This window comes from Nanorana parkeri, unplaced genomic scaffold (assembly GCF_000935625.1).
Source record: "Nanorana parkeri isolate BGI_ZX_2015 unplaced genomic scaffold, ASM93562v1 scaffold135, whole genome shotgun sequence".
NCBI lineage: Eukaryota > Metazoa > Chordata > Amphibia > Anura > Dicroglossidae > Nanorana > Nanorana parkeri.
In genome coordinates this window covers 368,269-379,683 of record NW_017306403.1, presented here as the reverse complement: position 1 = coordinate 379,683, position 11,415 = coordinate 368,269, and positions in this window count along the sequence as shown.

Below are 11,415 nucleotides of genomic sequence, written 5' to 3'. Positions count from 1 at the left end.
GGTAAATTGAGGTCACACCGAGAGTTCAACAGAGGATCAGCAACATCTGTCAGCTCAGTGGTCAGGCCGAGGTCACACCAGGAAGTCAATAGAGGCAGCATCAGGGTCAGGAGGCAGGCCGAGGTCACACCAGGAAGTCAATAGAGGCAGCATCAGGGTCAGGAGGCAGGCTGAGGTTGCACCTGGAGGTCAGCAGAGGCAGCATCATGGTCAATAGGCAGGCTGAGGTCACACCAGGAGGTCAACAGGGACAGAGTCGTGGACAAGAACTAGCCAAGTCAGCAAAATAGGGTCAGGAAAAAGCAGTGGAAGCAAGAGCAGGGACGAATCTAGGGGCAAGCCAACTCTGCAATGAGTAAGCAGGCCACAGGAACACAGGTGCAGGTTTAGATTGCAGGTTAAGAGCAGGTGAAGACCATCCAGCAACTTCTTCACTCGGCTCCTTATCAGCAGTATTCCGTATATAGGCCTTCTGGCACCAAGATTGGTGTTAGGCAAGCATGCCTGTCTACTTGCGTGCCTGGGTGTAAATTAGCTGGTTCAAGCAAATGTGCGTGCAGATGTATTGACGTCTTGACACCTCCATAGAAGTTATTGGGGTTCTCTGCAGAGTTCACAAACTTCGAGCAAGGTTCATGAACAAAATGTTCAACTTATACCTACCAGGACAGGAACTGAAGGAAAATCTTCCTGGTGGGGACAAAGGCAACAAAAAGAAACCCTGAAGAGAACAATCTTGTCTTGGGTTCCACTTTATTAGAGATACATGCATTTTTGAAACCCTGCCATGACCGCAGGGGGCTGAAGAGTGTATGTAGCCTGACCCCACCACACTGGAGCTCATTTATCTTGGTCAACGTCACTCAGGTCCGGTATGGACAACAAAAATGCAACATAAATATGATCACACGTCTCTGAAACGTCAATGAGAGCTTCCGTTGCATCTTCAGATGGATGCCCGGCCACGTGCAGCCAGTCCCGCACAGCCGGATACCTATACCGAACAATAAAAACAGGAAGGGAGCAGGTGGCCACAGACACGCTATGAGCTCCCCCTGGGGGGGACCTCTCAAATAATACTAACTGCACCGTAAGCAGCGTATAATTATTTGTAAATATGACACGCAGACAAACAACACGTACAATTATGAGGAAGAGAGCTGCGATGGCATAATTGTCTTACATGTATGACAGGCCTTTAATTTTCCATTGGAGCCCTCCGTTATTTCTTTACACGTCTGCTGCCTGTGACGGAACACCTTGCATATTACACTTTAATTGTTGTCTTTTCGCAGAATGCGTCGCAGCATTGAGGCAGGCCCCCCCGCGGTGCTCACAGTGACACGCCAGGCCAGGGAGTGAAGTGGAGGTTTTCTTATGAGACGGGCAATGCGCCAGCCAGATACAAAATGCTCATATCGTTTCCTTTGTTTTTTTGAAAAGGAAATGTTTTTTTAATTACCTGCTCTGCTAAATATTTATATAAAATACATCTATATCCCCCCCAACATTTTTTGGGGCATTCATCTTTAATCTTTTTAATATAATTTATATTACATAATAATAACTTAATTTAATAATTAATAAATTCTAAATAATACCTGGTGATCCTTTCATGAAGATCCTTGTTAAGCCACTTCCTGTTTTAGGGTGACAACTCTGTCTACTAATTGCTCTACTGCGTTGTCAGGTGAGCTTCTGGTAAACACTGTATTGAACCTCAATATACAGGCATAATTTGTGCCTGGTGATGGGCTTTAAAGTGGAACTCTAAGCAAAATAAAACATATAGAATGCAGTAAATCTTCTAGTTTGTGTCCTCCCGTTACCCTAAGGAGAACTATGAGGAAAAGCCTTAACCCCAGAGTTCTCCTTTAACACAGTAGTTTTTATATTTCTGAGTCCCCCCTGCATCATAGTTTTGCTTTTATGTTGATCATGCCAGCAGATCCATTATCTTTCCAATTCCTGTAGCAGGCCAAGCTGTCCAGCACAAGTTTCAGATACAGGTGTTGGGATAAACCATATAATAGTGTCGGGGGTGCTTACAATGGTCAGCTTTTATTCATATGATTTAAATCTTTTTCTTAAGAAAAACAAAAGTCTGCTTATGTAACTTCTTGAAAAGTGTTAGCTGGAGCTTTAATTTGTTTGTATCTGTAAAAAATAAGTCAAGGCAACTGGACTCGCTGTATTTTTCTTGAAGATGTTTCACTGGACATCCCACCAGCTTTCTCAATTTCATGGTCTGAATTTGGTCCATCCACTTTTTGGGTGGGTGCACCTAAATCACACCCACTTTATGGATAGCTCTCATCTAAACCCCACCTCTAGACATGCAAGAACCGCCCACCTGCAGCCCAGATCACTGCAAACAATGATTTTTTGACTTACGGTGTATGTGCAGTAACTCAAATAAGCTTGAGGCTGTGAGCCCGGGACATGGCCTAGGACACGACACAGCAGCAGAGCCGTAGCTAGCTCCTTTTGCGCCCGAGGCAAGAACAGAAAATTGTGCCCCCCAGCAGACGTGTGCAGGATGGTGGCGCGCATGTGCAGAATGCGCTGGTGGCTAAATTCAAAATAGCATAAAAATGTGTTTCGTTTGACGAGTTTGAGGGGAATATCAGGGGGGAAATCGAGGGGAATATCAGTGGTCTAAACTGACCCCGGACATTTCCCTTTTGAAATAGAAAAAGAGATTGAGGACACAGAGTCCTCTGCCCATACAAGTGGGGGATAGCAGCGGGGGAACCGAGGAGAAGCTGGAGCCTGTGCCGCTTCTCTTCTCCCTGCCGACCCGTGGGTGTGTTGGCCGCCTGGCGCCCCGTGCTTGCTATGGCAACAGGGTCGAGGGGGAGAAGCCAGGCCGGCCCTGGCTGCGCCCCCTCTCAGCTGAGTGCCTCACTCGCCCCATGATAGCTAAAGCCCTGCACAGCAGGACTGAGATCCAAGATGCCGGACAGTTGGCATCTATGTACAGTATCAGCTGCTTTTTATTCTGCTCATGGTTCCACTTTAAATCCAAAATGGCATATCTCTTGAAAATTCAACGATAAATACAAAGCTACATAAATAACTGCAGAAAAACCAAATAAGATCTGCCACCTGAACGTGAAAAATGAGTCCTATGTGCCCATTAATTGGGGAGAAAGTGGGATTTCTACAGTAATGATTGGGCCGCCATAGGGTCAAGCGTTTGAGGGGATATAAATGAAGCTTTTAAATTGCATTCCTCGCTGGTAAAAAAGAAGAAAAAAAACCTTCTAATGACCGCGCCATTAACCCATTTGCTACCCAAAGGTGCCGCAATTAATTCCCCCCATATTATGATGTGTGAGCCTAAAGCATTTACAGTTATGGGAGGTTATTTTGACATATTACGGCGTAATTGTTCAAATAGCTGACAACCCCGGTAATTACAGAGTTTATTTATTATTTTACAAGTGTCTGCTGCATATGCTGCCGTCATTTGCATATTACAAATGAATTGGTATCTTTTGTTTGCATATTGTGCTGTTGATTTAGCACCCTGCCGATCGTACGCAGACTCTCGGTGCAGAAAAAATGCAATCTTCATCTGTCACCGGGAAAAAAAATGGAGGAATAATGAATGTGTCTTTTCGCATTAAAAGCAAAATCATAGCGCTGAGGACAAAATTGGGCCGCCATACTTATTTTTCTTTTTTACAGCGGAGTTGGGAGCAGCGGCAGCTGATCCCTTCTCGAAGCTCTCGACAGGGATAAATGTGCCATTCTTTGCTGGTTTTCATGCTATCACTTGCTACAGCTCAGCTGTTTTTTTTTCTGTATGATGGTGGGCAGGCGGCTCAAGCAGAGTTGAATGGCTCTTTTGGCCCATGTCCAAGAGGTTTAAAACAAAACTTTCTGGTTTAATACAGATGCGTGAGAGACAGCATGATCAGTGACACGTTTCATTATTTTCAACGGTGCCTGTTCACACCTGAGCATTATGTCGCGCTTTTTCCGAAGCGTTACTACCTTTTCCTCCATTGTGGAGCTCAACATGAAGATTCCCATTCTTTTCAACGGTGCCTGTTCACAACTCGGCGTTGCGTCGCGCTTCTCCCAAAGTGGTACCGCTTTTTTTACAGCATTCCGAATCTCAAAATTAAAGGAGAACTATGCTGCCAGGGCTTTTCCCCATAGTTCTTGTTAGGGTAACGGGAGGACACAAACTGGCGTCCTCCCATTCACCCTAGGCTCCAGCTCGCGGTATACTGAGACGCCGCAGCCGGAGCGGATCCCGACATCGATGTCGAGATCCGCCCAGCTGCGTGAGTGACAGCTGGCTCTGCCTATCTAGAGGCAGAGCCAGCTGTACCCGCCCCCTCCCCCATCCGTTCCGCCAGTCAGCGCTGGCGGATCGGAGTGGGGAGAGGGGAATCCAGCCCCTCCTCTGTCACGGCAGAGAGCCGTGACAGGATCGAGAGGTGAGTGAACGCCGGTATGTGTTCGCTCACTTCGCGGTCTACTGAGCCGACCTGTGACAGTCTCATTGTCACAGGTCGGCTAGAACTATGAGGTGAGTGAAAAGCACTCACCTCATAGTTCTCTTTAAGATTCCCATTATTTTTAACTGTGCCTGTTCACACCTGAGTGCTGCGCTGTGCTTTTCTCAAAGTGGTACCGCCCTTTCCCAGCATTCTGGAGCTCAACTTGAAGATTCCCATTCATTTCAGTGGTGCCCATTCCCATCTAAGCATTGCGTGGCTTGTAGTTAGAGAAAGTTCATGAACTTTTTATGGGCCAAGTCACACTTTTTTTTTGGTCCCATGGAGTTGGGACGAAATGGGAGCACCTGAAATACGCATGTAATGCACATTTTTTTGGTGCCAAACAACTGTCGCCTCCTCCTATTTACTAGCTTTCCATTGGCTTAAACTAAAAAAGGCTCAAGCCTGAAAAACATGCGCAAAGTGTGCAAAAAAGAAATTCTCCTGCTCAAGCGTAAATGGAGGCCAATGGCCAACCTTCATAAGCCTTTTCAGTCCTCCTTATATAACTGTCCCACCGTTCTAAAGTTTTTCTGGTTGTATTGGTTGGCTAGAAGAATTTGGCAAACAGAATAGGCGCCATTGCGCAACGTACGTTGGCTCTATCTGCTCTAATCTGCTTGCGTGCCGGATTTCTCACAAGGCCAACCGAGGCCCGGCCTCGGAGCAGCAGGGAGTAGAGGGGCAGCAGGGGTGTGGAATTCCCATCTCCCAAAGCCCGGGACATGCAGTTCCAGACGCCGGGCAGGTAGTTGTTTTCTACATTTAGCCCTGGTTTGGGCAATCAGGGCTAAATGTACAGCGGGGAAGCCGCTGCTTGTTTTGTACAGAGAACTTGTATGCAGGGGGGCGCATTGAAGAACCTGGCAATGGGGCAGCAGAGAGAGTAAATCCAGCCCTGCATGTAAGCTAGGGTTGCCACCTTTTCTTCAAGCGAAACCCGAACACTCTAGAGACGCGCTGACATTTCTTTGGGAGAATGAGACGCGGCTTATTTATATGTAAATAGCGCCACCCATTCATATGTAAATATCACAGTTGAGACTATTTTCAGTGGGGGGCAGGTAGCCCCTATCTTAATTTCGGTTGCCCCTGTCTGCCTGACATCTTGTGTCTGGGTTTCTGCTGCCATGAAACCCGGACACAGCATTCAAAACCCGGACTGTCCGGGTGAATCCTGGACAGGTGGCAAGTTTTCAGTGTGCCGAGCTAACTCTGTTCTTTGCGCAGCCGAGTCTATTGCTTGAAAACCATTTATTGCCCTTTAGGATTCGGAATTTAAAAAAAAGAATAGTTTTTTTTTCCGCGCTGAGCGGCCTCTCACATCGCGGCGGCTTATACCTAATACTCACTCACAGTTCCTTTTAATTTGCATGTATGATATTTCAAAATGTCAATTCTATTTTATTGAGAAGCTGATTTACATTCGGCTAATATCAAAAGATTTAAAGGAAATTAAAAAAAAATCTCATTGTAAATTTTTAGCCTTAAAAGGGACTCAAGCCTGTAATTATCATCATCTCTCATTAAGGCGGTATTTGGGCTTTGCGGGTTTCTGCGGTGCGATGCCCATTGTGTGCTCCGGGGAGGTGAGGCTGGCGTGGGGTTTCCCATTGTGTTGTGAAGGCAGCGATATCTCTGAAATAGGAAACGGTTTGTATGCCGGAGCAGCCAATATTATTGACACATATAAAATATACATACATCAAAAGGATAAGTGCAGGTTTATAAAACTGTACATTGCTCAAATGATAATGCCAAAGGCTTAATGGAGAGATTTTTTTTTTTTTTGATGAATGCTCTCACAATGGCTCAGTGTCTACTCTTAAGGTGCCCATACACTGCACGATTCTCGTACGAGAATCGCGGGAAATCCCGCGATCGTACGAGAATCGTGCAGTGTATGGAAGGTGTGCGACCGTTTCTAATGTACGGTCGCACGACTTTTGTATATCGAGCATGTTGGAAAACCAGCCGAGAATCGTATGATTTTCGGCTGGTTTTTAACATGATCGAGATATGACTGCCGAACGGGCCGGTGTGCGCACACGCACACTGCCCGTTCAGCATTGCAGTCATCGGAAGCCCGCCCCTCAGGGGGGCGGGCTTGCAATGATCGCAGGTACGATCTGCCTGTCCAAGATGGGCAGATCGTACGTTTTTAAAATTACTTTACAACCCTCGCAAGACAAAGGTCTTGCGAGGGTTGTTAAGTGTATGGGCACCTTAAGGGCCTGTTCACACAGTTTTTTTGTTGTTGCTGGAGTAGGGCTATCAGTATGTTAGCTGCAGTGCCCTAAGGGCCTGTCACACGACGTCCGTTTTCTGTGCTGACCTGATCCGTACGCTCCTGCACTAAAAATGCATCCCAATGTATACCTATGTGTTTTATGGGCTACGGTTCTCACGTGCGCAGTCCGCTCAGGTTACGACAGAAAAATACTGCATGTCACATTTTGTACGGTCAGGAAACGCAAAACGCATCAAAAACGCGTCAAAAAATACTGCACTGCAGCTGATCCGGACCTGGTCAGGACCTGAAACTCATGTGAACAGGCCCTGAAGGAAAGTTTGCTAGAAGGGTCTGCATTGAGCTGCACTGAGTGATTCCTTGCGGACAAGCTTAACACCGACTTTGGCTCCCCAATTTTAGACTCCGGTTATGAGTCTTACAAGTCTACAGATCTGCATTGATAAAGGGTGGACAAGCTTTGCACTGACTTTGGCTCCCTAGTTTTAGACTCGGGTTATGAGTCTTACAAGTCTACAGATCTGCATTTACCTGCATTGATAAAGGGTGGACAAGCTTTGCACTGACTTTCGTCCCCTAATTTTAGACTCTGGTTATGAGTCTTACAAGTCTACAATGCTAAGCTATGTGGACATTGCACCGGGATCTGCATTTACCTGCATTGATAAAGGGTGGACAAGTTTTGCACTGACTGTGGCTTCCCAATTTTCATCTCAGTTTATGAGTCTTGCAAATCTACAACCGTACAAGTATACAAAGCGCTGAGTTATGTGGACACTGCAACGGGGTGTGTATTTAGCTGCACTTATATGTGGTGGACAAGCTTGGTACAGACTGAGGCTGCCTCATTTTAATCTCAGACTGTAAGCTTGGCACTGACTGTGGCTTGACAATTTTCATCTCAGTCTACGACACTTGCAAGTGTATGGCCTTACAAGTATACAAAGCTCTGAGTTATGTGGACACGGCACTGGGATCTGCATTTACCTGCACTGATATGTGGTGGACAAGCTTGGTACAGACTGCAGCTGCTTCATTTTAATCTCAGACTATAAGCTTGGCAATGACTGTGGCTTCCCAAATTTACATCTCGGTCTTCAGTACTTATGGATCTACATTCTTATGAGTATACAAAGTGTTGAATAATGTGGACTTTGCACTGTGGTCTGCATTTAGCTGCATTGATACATGGCGGACGAGCTTAGCAGTGGCTGGCTCATTTTAGTCTCAGACTATAAGCCTGGCTATTGTGAGGGTGCTATCAGATGTAGACTCTACACCAGGCTCACTGCATCAGGTCTACTGAGTTTCACTGACAGACTGTGGACAAGCTTGACACTTACTGTGGCTCCCCAATTTTTATCTCAAATGAGCCTAGAATTTGAAAGTATACAAAGTGCTGAGGGATAAGGACGTTGAACCTGGGCCTGCATTTAGCTGGCTCCTGGCAATCTGGCAACCAATGATGTCACTGGTTGCCAGGAGCTGGGCTGGATGCCAGCCAGAGTCCCGCTCAGCTCCTGGCAACCAATGATGTCACTGGTTGCCAGAAGCTGGGCTGGGCACTAGTCATAGAGTCCCGCTCAGGTCCTGGCCAAAAATGACGTCACTGGTTGCCAGGAGCTGGGCTGGATGCCAGCCAGAGTCCCGCTCTGGTCCGGGCAGCCAATGATGCCACTGGTTGCCAGGAGCTGGGCTGGATGCCAGCCAGAGTCCCGCTCTGGTCCTGGCAGCCAATGATGCCACTGGCTGCCAGAAGCTGGGCTGGGCGCCAGCCATAGAGTCCCGCTCAGGTCCTGGCAAACAATGATGTCACTGGTTGCCAGGAGCTGGGCAGGACTCTGGCCAGAGCATCCTAGGTTGCTTACAAGCTCTTAGCAACCTGGGATGCTCTGGCCCGAAAAGGGGGCAGAAGACACACCTGTTGCCCCCCTATGTGGCCTAGTGAGATGCCTCATTAAAGGGACGGCTCTGGTGTAACCGCTCCTCATTTTACTGAAAACAAATTGGAGCCACTCAGCAGATAAAATGCTTTCCTGAATTGGTTTGAATGCAAAATGAACATAACCGACTGGTGTGTACGTAATATTACCATTTGCAGCAAGATGCATTTTCTCCAAGACAAAACAATTAAAATGGGAAGGAACAGAAGATCCCAATTAGTCCTTTCAGGTAGACAGGTGGGGGGATTTTTTTTTTTTTATATGTAAGTGACCTCTCTGTCTGCCTGTGCCATCAAACCAGGATTCCTGGGGCCCAGAGCCGAGAGACTCCGCTCGAGATTTGCCGGTTGCGCATGACACATGCGGGGTCATTAAATTATATTAGTGCCGGTGGAGGTAGAGATCTGTCACTTGGACGGTTTTATCTCGCAGCCTGATGAAGGAAATAATGTTATTTTAAGGTTTAATTACTCGAAACAGCATAATGTTAATTCGTTTAGACTCATCTCTGTGTCAGATAACTTCTAAAGCTGCTGAGAAAAAAAAAATCATCGCTATCCATTAAATGCAATTGTGTGCGTCAGGGCAGAGTGCTGAGTGTGCATCGCGTCTCGTAATCAGGCCTGCCTGTTAGAGTATATAGAATAGAGGTCAAGACCCCAAGAAAAAAAACCCCATAGAGAAGGTTGCACCGAGGACCACAGCTGTAATTATTATTAAATCACTCATGGGTTTTTGCCTAGGACAGTGAGTGAAGGGGGAGGGGGACGGCACCAAGCCTCCCAATATACAGACTTTGATAGCCTTCTGTCCACTTCTGGACGTTTTTTGGCTCAACTCAGCTAGAGATCTGTAGTGTGAGGGGTCTGTAGGGCACGTGTAACAATCAAACTTCAGCCTTCATCGTCTGTTGGCCATTATTCAGCACTGCAGTTAAGATCTCTATAATGCACACCTGACCTAATCAGGAGTGTTTGAATAGTCTGCTGGACAGCCTGTGCCTAATCAATACGTTAATACAAGGCTGGACAATTCCCAGGAACTATGTAGGCAATGCGCCTTAAAAATTACAGCTGGCACCCAACTTTTGAGGTTTTCTCTAGGTGCTGTCAACGCCTAAAAAAATCCTTCTGGCTCTTGGATTAGTCAGAGCGGATTCTGAATTCCCTATTAATCTGTCCACCTCCTGGTTCAGTGTATTTGCTCATGCTTCAAATTCAGGTCTCTCTGCTCATGCTCTGCTTTACTGAGTCACTACTTGGAGGGAGTGGAACAGGGGGAGATAATGAGTTGCTCCACAGTGACTGCAGCTACAGAGGCCATTGAGGTCTTGTTTTAGACCACATCTCAAGGCAAAATTGCAAAGGGGCAGCTACCTTATTCCTCGCTCCTGCAGGCTTCCTCCCGGTCAGACAAATGATTGCATGAAGCCGCCCCCCTTTTTTAGGCCATGCCGCTTTCTCCTTGCTGACCAGCGGTCCTGCATTGTACTTGAGGACGTAAAAGCCCCTCGTTCTGGGGATGGAGCTTGAGTGGAGGTAAGTGTTGGCTGATCGAGGAGCGAGGAATAAAGTAAGTAGACTAAATGACCATTAGGATCGTACTACTGGGGGGTGGGGGGTCCTATCCCAAAAGGGGTTTCTTAGAAGCTAACTATTTAAAAATGCTGGGCAATGAATTAAAGAAAAGTCCAAATTGGGCAGAGTGAGTCACGAAAACTCTCTACAGGACACAGGCAGCAATAAAAAGCCAGCAGAGGTTCTTCCAACATTAAAGGGTCCACTTTAAAGAAGAACTCCGGGATTTTTTTTTCTTAACCCTTGCAGTGTGAAGAAAGATTAAGTGCTTGTTTTGGTCCAGGGAGGAAAATAACAAAGTTATACTCACCCAAACCTAGGAGCTGGCTGGCTCTAAGGCCGGTCCCTGGAATCCCTCTCCCCCTGTGCTGCAGTGGTCTAAGGCCCCTGAGTCATCACATCCAATACACTGTGTATAGGATGTAAGCACGTCCTACACACAGTGTATTGATTGTGATGATTCAGGGACCTTAGAGTGCTGCAGTGGAGGCAGAGTTAGGCTCCAGGCACAGGTCTAACAGCAAGGGGCATGCTATCCAGGGCTGGATTTCCAACAGGGCCAAACAAGGCCCGGCCTCAGGGCATGCTGCAGTGGAGGAGGAGACAGGCTGGAGGGAGTGCTGTCACAGTCAAACGGCTCGGAGGATCTGGTGAGTATAACTTTGTTATTTTCCTTCCCAGACCAAAATGAGCACTTATGAGAGGTAGCCCCACTGCGAGGGTTAAGATTCATTTTCTGCTTTAACAGGACTCGATATGAGCGTCTGCATGCGTTTATTTATTCACGGCACAAACGTCAACGAAGAATCAAATGCGAAAAAAAAAATGGCTACCCAGGTTCAGACGTGACGGCAGCCATGTTTACCAGTCCTGCAAAAACCTGCATTTAGTTCAATATTCCACACACAACAGGTAACCACCGCAGGGCTGCGGAATAATCTACGCCATCGAGAGAAAACGGTAAATTTGTAGCCGAGCACAAAGCTCCTTTCCAGCGCTCTGTACTGGAACAATACAACAGTTCTGTCTATTTAGAGGGAAGGAGAGAAAGCCCCCATTAATGTCGCGAGGAGAACGCCATTGATGGCTTTATTTTTTTTCTGTTCAATATCTAAAACCAAAACTGC